Below are 11322 nucleotides of genomic sequence, written 5' to 3'. Positions count from 1 at the left end.
CAGATGAGTGGAAGTCCTTGGTTTCTTAAGTGTTGTTAATTTTGTTGTATCACCTTACATTTTGGATTTAACATCCACTTACCATGGAGACCATGTGCTGTTTGTCTCTTTGCTTTTGTCTTACCTCGCTCAACATGATTTCCTGTAGCTTGATTGATTTCCCTGCTAATGCCATCATTTTGTCTTTCTAATGGCTGGAACATATTCCGTTGTGTATAGTTACCACAGTTTTTGGATCCATTCACCTCTGGTGGGACATATGGGTTGTTTTCATATCCTGTATATTGTGAACAGTGCTGCAATAAACATGGAGGTGCATGTATCCTTGAATATTGGTACCTGTTGTTCAGAATAGATGCCTAGAAGTGGTATGAGTGAGCCATAAGGAAGGTCAATAATTAGCTTTCTGAGGACTCACCAGATTGCTTTCCAAAGTGGTTGTGTAAGTGTACATTCACACACACACACACACACACACACACACACACACACACACACACACAGAACGTTTTCTTGATCCATTCTTCTACTGAGGGGCATCGGGGTTGGTTCCGTATCTTAGCTATGGCAAATAATGATACAATAAACGTTGTTGTGGTGGTAGTTTTAGTATGGACTTGTTTGTGATCATTTGGGTGAATGCCCAAAAGTGGGATTGCTGTGTAATAGGGGAGCTCTATGTGGAGTCTTTTGAGGAAGCTCCAAACCGCTTTCCAAAATGGATGAACAAGTTTACACTCCCACCAAGAGTGCAGTAGGCTTCCCTTCTGGCCACATCCCATCCAGCATCTGTTGGTGTAAAAATATGGAACGATTCATTAATTTGCGTGTCATCCTTGTGCAGGGACCATGCTAATCTTCTCTGTATGTTCCAATTTTAGTGTATGTGCAGCCAAATTGAGCACAGAACATTTTTTATATATAAAGTGTAATTGATTGTCTTAAACTAGACAATTCAACAAAAAGTAAGTTCAAAAAATTGTGAAATTTTGCAACCATGTATTTCTTACATAAGCACACATTTAAGAATAAAGTCAATATTGACATGACAAAAACAAAATAATTCCAGATATTTGTTGTTCATGAGATGTGTAGGAGGAGGAATTCAATTATTCTACACAAGGCACCTGTCATAATGATCATTGCAGCAAATGTTAAGGTTTGTTAAAAGTTTTAATGATTTAAATATGTTTCATTTTGGGATTTGCTTATATATGCAAAATTAAGACTGGTAGGTCATAAATTTTTTCGATAAAGTATATAATATTTCCGGTAGCATGTACTACTAAGTATGTACATTTCAGAGTTTATAGAAACTTTGCTAATGAGAAGTTGCAAAGACTGTGTAAAGAAGCAGAGTGAAGAGTTAAGAATTTAAGTACACAGTTTCTGATAAATCTTTAGGGCTCCCTTAAGTTATATGTTAGTGATGAACAAATAATGATAAAAGCCACATACACATGATGAGATTATCTATAAATAGTCATCTTAGTGGATAAATTTAAAGGCTACTCATAGCTTTATCCAGTTTTAAATGTACAGGAATATGAGAAAATAGTAAAATCTACTATGTACTTTTCAAATACTGTAAACCCTGGTAATTGTTTTGTTTTTTTATTTTAGGAATCATTAATATATAATTATTGTTTTCTTTATTTATAGCATTTTTTCCTTGTCGTAATATAATACAACTTTTTGTGAGTCGTGATTAAGAGGTACTTTGAGAATATTATTGGGATGGCCACACCATTTTTCATAGGTGCATGTGAATTTACAAATAGCAAAACTAAAAACAAAATATTGATTAAAAATTATATCAAGTAGAGTCTGAATCAGGAGTGTTGATAAATGTCCACACCTAAAATCTTAACCCTAGGCTGAAGTAGTGGTATTACAGTGTTGAGGCCACAAAATTGAGAAACTGTGTTTTGTTTTGTTTTGTTTTTTGCTTTGGTTTTGTTGGTTGTGGGGCTTGAACTCTGGGTCTTGGGTAGTGTCCCTCAGCTCTTCAGCTCAAGGCTAGCGCTATCACTTGATCCACAGCAGCACTTTCATCTTTTTCTGCTTATGTCGTGCTGAGGAATGAAATCCAGGACCTCATGCATGCAAGGCAAGCACTCTACCACTGAGCCGCCTTCCCAGCTCCTGAGAAACTGTGATTTAAAAAATCATCTGAACAATATTTGCTTTCTGCTTTGGGTTATATAATGAAATATGTGAACACATTTTTATATTTTTGTGAATTGTCATACTTCTAAATTTATACTAACTACAGCCAATTTATCCTTTTCAAAGTCAAGAAATATTTCTGAAAGTTTGCTTCTGTGAAGACTGTTTTTGCATTTATAATTTCTTTTGAGCCATTTTTATTTATTATCAAAATCACTTTATATTTTATTTTGATGCGTTATCATACATCAAATACCTTCAAATGTACATGTAGTGTCTCAAAATAGCAGTATGAATGTCCTCATACACCTCTTGTTTATCTGTTACGCACTTTAATATTATGATATTTTTCTCTGTCTTTCACTCTCTTCATTTCTGCTCTTTCTCTTTCATGCTCCATGTCTGCTACTTAGAATTTCTGCTGGTCTACTATTATCCTTCAGGATCCACTGGTTTTGTGGGAACATGATAGGGACCATCAGTTACCCTTGCATTCTTTAAGAGTTATAACAGTGACGTGAAATTATTCTTTGCCATTCTAAATGGCAAAACAACAGATCTAGGAATTCCTTTTCACTTTTAGTACTATTATAAATTTTATCTCATACGAATCATTGGGACTGATAATATACTTTTAGCCTGGGACCTAAAAGTTCTTTTTCATTTACAAACAACCTTTTTCTTTTATTATCAGTAAGTAACAAAAACAAAGCTATCCTATGGGAAAGTAGGCTGAAGTTGTTCACAGTGATGAAAAACAAGTTAATGGGGGAAGTATGTACAAAGGATACCCCTCATATAACACAGATGCTTAGAGCAGTTTATCATGTACACTTTTTGATAAGGACAATGTGCTGGGAACTCTAGATTAAATCACTGAACACCTGATATATATATATATATATATATATATATATATATATATATATATACATATATATATATATATGTATGTATTTTTATTTATACATGCATATATATGAATATCGGCCCATATATGTACACATGAATGTCACTATACACACACATACACACATACGTACACACATGTACACATGCACAAATGGAAAAAGACACATAGATATAGCCAACACAGGTTTCACTAGTTGTTGAATATGCCTTAGACAGAATGCTTGGAAACAAATGTGTTGAAGATGTATTCATCTCTAAGAGTTCTTTTACCACTCCTCTTATCTCTTCCAACTGGTACGTTTAGAGAGATTCAACTTGAAAAATGCAGGACAAGTGATAGCAAGTAACTCGGAAATCTCAATACGTATAGGTCATATGGTGTCTCTCTGCTCCCCATGGAATGCTTGCTCTTGTAGACACTCTCAACAGCCAAAGTAGCAGGACAATATCCTTGTTAAGAATAAAGTTATAAGGCTTTAAATGGCATCCTTCCTTGGGCTCTTTTCCAACAGTGAGCATCAATTCCTAAGCAGATGAGTGACTCCCGAGAAGACTGGAGTGCAGGTCAAAATTTAACCAACCCATATGAAAAGTCTAAAGTGAGCAATTCTGACTGAGGTCGTGCCGATGTCCTGGCAACGCAAATGAGAAAAAAAGAAAGTTTTTAATGTATTAAAATTTGAGAATAATTTGTAACCTGTCAATAAATGTGTAGAACACAATTATACCAACTGACAAGAGATGGAGTGCATTTCATTTATATGCTTTTGGACTTTGAAAGTGTTTTTAAGTGTGTCTACACAAGTAGAATCAGCATGAAACAAGCCAGCATTTCTTCATTTAAGATGCAAGGAAAAGATACAGGTTGACCCATTGTAACAATGAGATTTGCAAGATACTACTAGAGGGAGTTGTTGGGGATGGTTGAAGGTAAGGAATAGTAGGGGAAAAACAAAGGAGGTGGCAACAATGCTCAATAAGATATGTACTCATTACCTTACTTATGTAACTGTAACCTCTCTGTACAGTACTGAGCTTCTTCAGTAAAAATGCTGGCAAAATTGGTTAATCACTCATAGAAAACTAAAACTATATCCTTATATATCATCCTGTATCAAAGACCTCGGAGTCAAAGCAGACACACTGAAAACATTACAGATTGGAGTAGGACATACCCAAGGTCTCCTGTGCAGAGGCTGAAATTTTCTTAATAGAGACCCAGAGGCACAAGAAATCAAAGAAAGTTTGGACAAATGGGATTGTATGAAATTGCAGAGCTTCTGCTTTGCAAAGGACATAGCTAGCCAGATCAATAGAAAGCCCATTGATGGGAGAAGATCTTTGCTAGCCATACAATAGAGAAGGGTCTCATATCTCAAATATATGTGGAATTCAAAATATCAAATCCCCCAACAACAAATCCTAAAAGAAACAACTGCCCAATAAATAAGTGGACTAAAGACTTCAAGACAAACTTCTTTGAAAAGAAAAGAAGGAAGGCCAATAGACACATGAAGAAATGCTCAACCTCCCAAGCCATAATAGAAAAGCAAATCAAAACAACATTGAGATACCTCCTCAAGCCATGTAGAATGGCTATAATGAAGAACTCTAATACCAACAGATCCTTCAGGGGATGTGGCCAGAAGGGAATCTTACTGCATTGTTGGTGGGAGTATAACTTATTCAACTACTTTGGAGTAGTATGGAAGTTCCTCAAAGATTCCACCTAGAACTTCCCTATGACCCAGCAATCTACCTTTTGGGCATTTACCCAAATGATCACAAACAAGAATGTACTAACCCTACCAGCACAACTATATTTATTGCAGCATTATTTAACATAGCTAAGATAGGCATCAACCCATATGCCCCTCAGTAGATGGATGGATCACGAAAACGTGGTATTTAACCAAGTCCTAATCTTAAAGAGGGAAATGGTTTGGATAGAATGATCGGAGAGAGATTACAAAAAAACGAACAAGAAAAAATGGAAAAACCAAAATTTAAATTTAAGTAGTGAAACACTTAAAAATTATGTAAGTTTAAACAAATGATATTGAGAGAAGAAAAGGATAAGATGAGAAGAAGGGATGGATTGAAAGGAGAAATGAAAACTAAAAAATAAAAATTCTTAAAATTAGTTACTTGAAAATTATATACATATAAAGAGATAATACTGCTGTTAAAGAATTTAAGCCTAAGAGGTTGTGAATTGAGTAATAATTTTCTGGATTAAATGTGTACACAATGGGGTTTAAGGTCTAATAATCAAAGACAGGTATATATCTGGGAATGAACTGAACAGCAATTTAGTCACACAAAAAAAGAAAGAAACAGAAAAAAATGAAAAGAATACTTAAAAAGGGCCAAAAGATCAGAAGAGATTTAAAAAAGCACAAACACACACACCTATACACCTAAAATAAAAATTATGGGAGGAAAATAAGATTAATAGAAAACAATTTTAACAATTAATTTTTTTAAAAGGTTCAAAAAAGAGTTCTTTGATTGCAACAATGAGATGTACAATTCATTATGTCGAAAAACGAACTTAACAACTTTGGTGGGGGGTGGGGCAGGGTCGGTTGGGGGGAGGGGGAAGTATGGGAAGGGATGGGAAGGGGAAACAACAAGGAAGCAACAATGCTTGATAAGAAATATACTCATTATCTTGCCCATGTAATTTTAACTCCTCTGTACTGTATTCTCACAATAAAAAATTAAATTAAATTTAAAAAAAGAGTTCTTTGATTTTTTTTGGGGGGGGGATGGGGGCAATGGGATGATTGTGTATCTTCCGTGTCCATAACCAGTCTCTTGGTGGAGTCTCTGGGCTGCTTGTGGTGTTTGGTTTTCCTGTGGCTTGATTGTTTTCTGAAGTCAGTGTTTGAGCAGGCAGAAAAATGCTTTGCCTAACCCAATGTTTTGTTATCCTTCTCCCAGGCTAGTTCAGTGGGAGGTAGATTTGCTTTCAGTATCCCAAAAGAGGAAGAAGGGAGTTTCCTCTAGTTTGAAGATGCTGTGATGAGATTAGGTTATGGGTAGAGTTGAGGCCTTTCAGCAATCAGTAGCTTTTCCTTGCTGAGCTAGCTAATGAGACTCTCAGAGAGCCCAGCTTGGAGCCATTCTCAGGGTTTATGTTTACTGAGTTTCAATTGTTTGTCTAGGCTGCTGTAGGGAGGGGCAGCCTCTGGCTCTGTTTACCCAGTGGTGAAAGTCACTCCTCAGGGGGCAGATTTTTCTCTGTCTGGGCTGGTTGACTTTCCCCTGGGTAGTGCTGAGCCTGGCAGGTCAGGGCAGATTCCTGTGACCTGCTAAATGACACATTTGTTTGCTTCCAAGGCCTGAGTTGGAGCTAGTTGCTCAACTGGGCCTTTGTTAGTATCAACGATGGAGATCTCCAGTGGTAGGTGACACGCAGCCTTCCCTCCTCTGCTCCCTGAGAAGAAATGAGGAGATCAGGTTTCTACTCATGCCAGAATCTTGTTCCGGGACAGTTTCTGGTCTGTGATCTGCAGGATGAATATATCTGCTCCTTGTCAGTTCTTGATTGTGTTGGGTAGAATCCACTTGTCCGCCACATCTGGAGCCTTTGTCCCAGATTCTCTCCATAGTTATGGCTGCTAAGAGTGTCTCTGCTTCCAACTCTGCCACTTCAGCCATGGCTAGCTGCATGTGTTCAGATCTGTTTCCTTGCTTGGATTTTCCCTCTCTGTCCAAACTCTCTGCATTGAGATGACACACTTGGTGTGACTCTGTAGCCTAAAACTGTTCACTGGAATACTAAAATGCTTTCTATAGGAGAGTTTGTTTAGCCTTCAGCTTCTCCTCTGCCATCTTCCTCCGAATCTCATGATTTTTTTTTTATTGTAAAGATACTATACAGAGGGTTACAGTTACATGAGTGAGGTTATGAGTACACTTCCTCTTGAACATTGTTACCCCCTCCATTGTTTTCCCCCTACTATCCCCTCCCTCCCTCCCTTCCCCAAGGTTCTTTTTTTTTTTTTGATTGTGACTAAGTGATTACATAATTTCAAAGTCACAAGTTCATTCTAACTTTCCTGGAGCAAATTGTCTATCACAGTCTGTAATATATAACAGTGTTCACATGTTAAATACCATATTTGTGATCAGCAGCATGGGGATATTTAGTAGTGGTTCAACCAGATGAGCGGGAGTTCTTTGTTTCTTAAGTCCTGTTAGTTTTGTCATATCACCTAACATTTTGGATTTAGCATCCACTTATCAGGGAGACCATGTACCGTTTGTCTCTTCGTTCTTGGCTTACCTCGCTCAACATGATTCCTTCTAGCTCCATCCATTTCCCTGAAAATGCCATTATTTTGTCATTTCTAATGGCTGCATAATATTCCATTGTGTATAGATACCACAATTTTTGGATCCATTCATCTGTGGTGGGGCATCTAGGTTGTTTCCATATCCTAGCTATTGCGAACAGTGCTGCAATAAACATGGAGGTGCACGTGTCCTTGTATACTGGTTCCTTTTGTTCAAGGTAGATGCCTAGAAGTGGTATGACTGGGTCATAAGGGAGGTCAATCTTTAGCTTTCTAAGGACCCTCCAGACTGCTTTCCAAAGTGGTTGTATAAGTGTACATTCCCACCAGCAGTGTAATAGGGTTCCTCTTTCTCCACATCCCCTCTGGCATTTGTCATTGGCTGATTTGTGGATGTGGGACATTCTGACTGGGGTAAGGTGGTATCTCAGGGTTGTCTTTATTTGCATTTCCTTCACCACCAGGGATGATGAACATTTCCTCATGTGTTTCTTTACCATTTTCATTTCTTCATTTGAGAAGTCCCTCTTTAGTTCCCTTGCCCATTTAGTAATTGGTTTGTTAGGTTTGGGAGGGATTAGTTTCTTGAGTTCCCTGTATATACAGGATGTTAACTCCTTGTCTGATATATTGCTGGTAAATATTTTTTCCCAATTAGTTGGTTGTCTTTCTAGCTTAGTTGCAATAGATTTAGCTGTGCAGAAGCTTTTTATTTTAAGGTAGTCCCATTTGTCGAGTCTCTCTCCAACTTGTTGTGACCCTAGGACTCTGTTCAGGAAGTTCCTTCCTGTGCCTATTAGTTCAAGTGTCTCTCCTACTCTGTCCTGCAGTAGTTTCAGAGATTCAGGTTTAATATTAAGGTCTTTAATCCATTTTGAGTTGATGTTGGTGCATGGTGATAGGCTGGGGTCCACTTTTACTTTTCTGCATGTGGCTGCTCAGTTTTCCCAGCACCAGCGGTTGAAGAGGCTGTGTTTCTTCCATTGTATGTCTTTGGCTCCTTTGTCGAATATCAGCTGGCTGTAGGCCTGTGGATTTATTTCTGGATCTTCTATTCTGTTCCATTGGTCTTCGGGTCTGTTTTTGTGCCAGTACCATGCTGTCTTTGTTATTATAGCTCTGTAGTAGTGTTTGAAGTTCGGCATGGATAGCCCTCCCATATTGTCTTTATCCCCTAGAATTGTTTTGGCTATTCTAGGTCTTTTGTTGTTCCATATAAATTTTTGGACTGTTTTCTGTATTTCAGTGATGTACATCATTGGGATAGGAATTGCATTGAATTTGTATATTAGTTTTGGTAGTATTATCATCTTTACTATATTAAGTCGACCTATCCATGAGCATGGGAGGTCTTTCCATTTCCTAGTGTCTTCTGCAATTTCTTTCTTTAACTTTTTATACTTCTCATTAAATAGTTCTTTTACATCTTTGGTTAGGTTAATTCCTAAATATTTTATTTTTTGGGAGGTTATTGTGAATGGGGTTGCTCCCTTTATTTCCCTCTCTTCCTGTAAATTATCAGTGTATAGGAAGGCAACTGATTTTTGTGGGTTTATTTTGTATCCTGCTATTTTGCCGAAGTGACTTATGATTTCTAAAAGTTTGGGCATGGAGTTTTTGGGATCGTGGAAGTATAGTATCCTGTCGTCTGCAAAAAGGGATAGTTTAACTTCTTCTTTCCCTATGTGGATCCCTTTAATGTCTTTTTCTTGCCTTATTGCCCTGGCTAAGGGTTCTAGGACTATGTTGAAGAGGAGTGGAGACTGTGGGCATCCTTGCCTTGTTCCTGATTTTAGGAGGATTGGTTGTAGCTTTTCCCCATTAAGTATAATATTGGCTATTGGTCTGTCATAAATGGCTTTTATTGTTTTTAGAAATGTTCCTTCTATTCCTATTTTCTCCAGAGCTTTTAGCATGAATGAATGTTGAATTTTATCAAAGGCCTTTTCTGCATCTGTGACGATAATCATGTAATTCTTGACCTTGGCTCTGTTGATATGTTGGATTACATTTATTGACTTACGTATGTTAAACCATCCCTGTGTCTCTGGGATGAAGCCTACCTGATCATAGTGTATTTTTTTTTTTTATGTGTTTCTGGATTCTGTTAGCTAAAATCTTGTTAAGGATCTTTGCATCTGTGTTCATCAAGGAAATTGGCCTGTAATTCTCCTTTTTGGTTGGGTCTTTGCCTGGTTTGGGGATGAGTGTGATATTGGCTTTGTAGAATGAGTTTGGGATAGCTCCCTCCTTCTCTGTTTCTCTGAAGAGCTTGAGGAGTATGGGTATTAGTTCTTGTTTAAAGGTCTTATAGAATTCTGCTGTGAATCCATCTGGTCCTGGGCTTTTTTTTGTTGGAAGACTTTTGATAGCTTCCTGTATCTCATTATAGGATATTGGCTTATTTAATTGGTTAACTTCTTCTTTGCTCAGTTTGGGTAACTTGTATTTCTCTAAAAATGCATCCATTTCTGCCAGATTTTCTTCCTTTAGAGAGTATAGCTTTTGAAAGTAGTCTGTTAGAATTGTTTGGATATCTTGGGTACATGTTGTGATGTTTCCGGTGGCATCCCTAATCCTATTAATATGGGTTTCCTCTCTTCTTTTTTTAATTAATCTTGCCAACGGGCCATCAATTTTGTTTATTTTTTCAAAGAACCAGCTTTTTGTTAGGTTCATTTTGGTTATGGTTTTCTGATTTTCTAATTGGTTAATCTCTGCTCTTAATTTGGTTATCTGGCTTCGTCTAGTAGCTTTAGGTCCCATTTTTTCTTGTTTTTCTAGCTGTTTTAGTTGCAACATAGATTATTTACTTGGTCTGTCTCCATTCTCTTGATGTGGGCACTGAGGGCAATAAATTTGCCCCTCAGGACTGCTTTTGCTGTGTCCCACAAGTTTCTTTGTGAGGTGTTTTCATTTTCATTGAGTTGTAGGAAATGCTTTATTTCTTCTCTGATCTCTTTCTTCTGTTACCCAGGCATTGTTAAGGAGTGTGCTGTTCAATTTCCATGTATTAGAGAAATTTCTGCGGTATGCTTTGTTATTGAGAGCTAGCTTGATTCCACTGTGGTCAGATAGGATACAGGGGATTATGTCGATCCCTTTGTATTTGCTTAAGTACCTTGCATGAACTATGATATGGTCTATTTTGGAGAAAGTTCCATGAACTACTGAGAAGAATGTGTACTGTGTTGTTTTAGGGTGAAATACTTGGTAGATGTCAGTTAATTCCGCTTGAAGTATGGCCTCACTTAATTCGGTAGCTTCTTTGCCAGTCCTCTGGTTGGTAGACCTGTCCTTTGGTGAGAGTGGCGTGTTAAAGTCTCCTAGTATTATCGTATTGGGATCTATTTTATTCTGTAAGTTTGAGAGCAGAGAGTGGCGTGTTAAAATCTCCTAGTATTATCGTATTGGGATCTATTTTATTCTGTAAGTTTGAGAGCATTTGTTAGACATATCTGGGTGCACCAATATTTGGGGCATATAAGTTGATGATGGTTATATCTTCCTCTTGGATTGTTCCCTTTATTAATATGTAGTGTCCGTCCTTGTCTTTCTGTACTGATTTTAATGAAAAGTTTATTTTGTCAGATATCAGGATAGCTACACCTGCTTTCTTACTGGGGGCATTTGATTGGTAGATCCTTTTCCACCCTTTCACTCTGAGTTTGTTTGTATGTCTGGCTGAGAGGTGGGTCTCCTGAAGGCAACAGATGGATGGGTCTTGTTTTCTGATCCAGTCCTCAGTTCGTTTTCTTTTAATTGACGAATTCAGCCCATTTATATTAAGAGAAAGTATAGAGAGATGCATTGTTGTCTCTGCCATTCCGTTTTCCTAAGTTTTTCTTCTTTCCTTTCCTCCTGTGCTTGCTCCGTTAGACTTTGAGTAATGCTTGTTTGGGGCAGGTCCCAGTTCCTGGTTGCTTTCTTCAGGTTG

The 11322-nt window shown here is 37.6% G+C and overlaps 1 non-coding gene across 1 annotated transcript; it reads right to left on the bottom strand.

Moving 5' to 3' along the window:
• Positions 1–799: 799 nt before the first annotated feature.
• LOC122118457 lies at positions 800–905 on the bottom strand. Its single transcript, XR_006149372.1, has one exon. It is a non-coding gene; the product is annotated as a U6 spliceosomal RNA (small nuclear RNA).
• Between the last annotated feature and the right edge of the window lie 10417 nt (positions 906–11322).

This window comes from Dipodomys spectabilis, unplaced genomic scaffold, assembly GCF_019054845.1.
Source record: "Dipodomys spectabilis isolate Male_0828 unplaced genomic scaffold, ASM1905484v1 ptg000152l, whole genome shotgun sequence".
Lineage (NCBI taxonomy): Eukaryota > Metazoa > Chordata > Mammalia > Rodentia > Heteromyidae > Dipodomys > Dipodomys spectabilis.
Note: the sequence above shows the minus strand (reverse complement) of the source record. Positions and strands in the feature narration are given on the sequence as shown.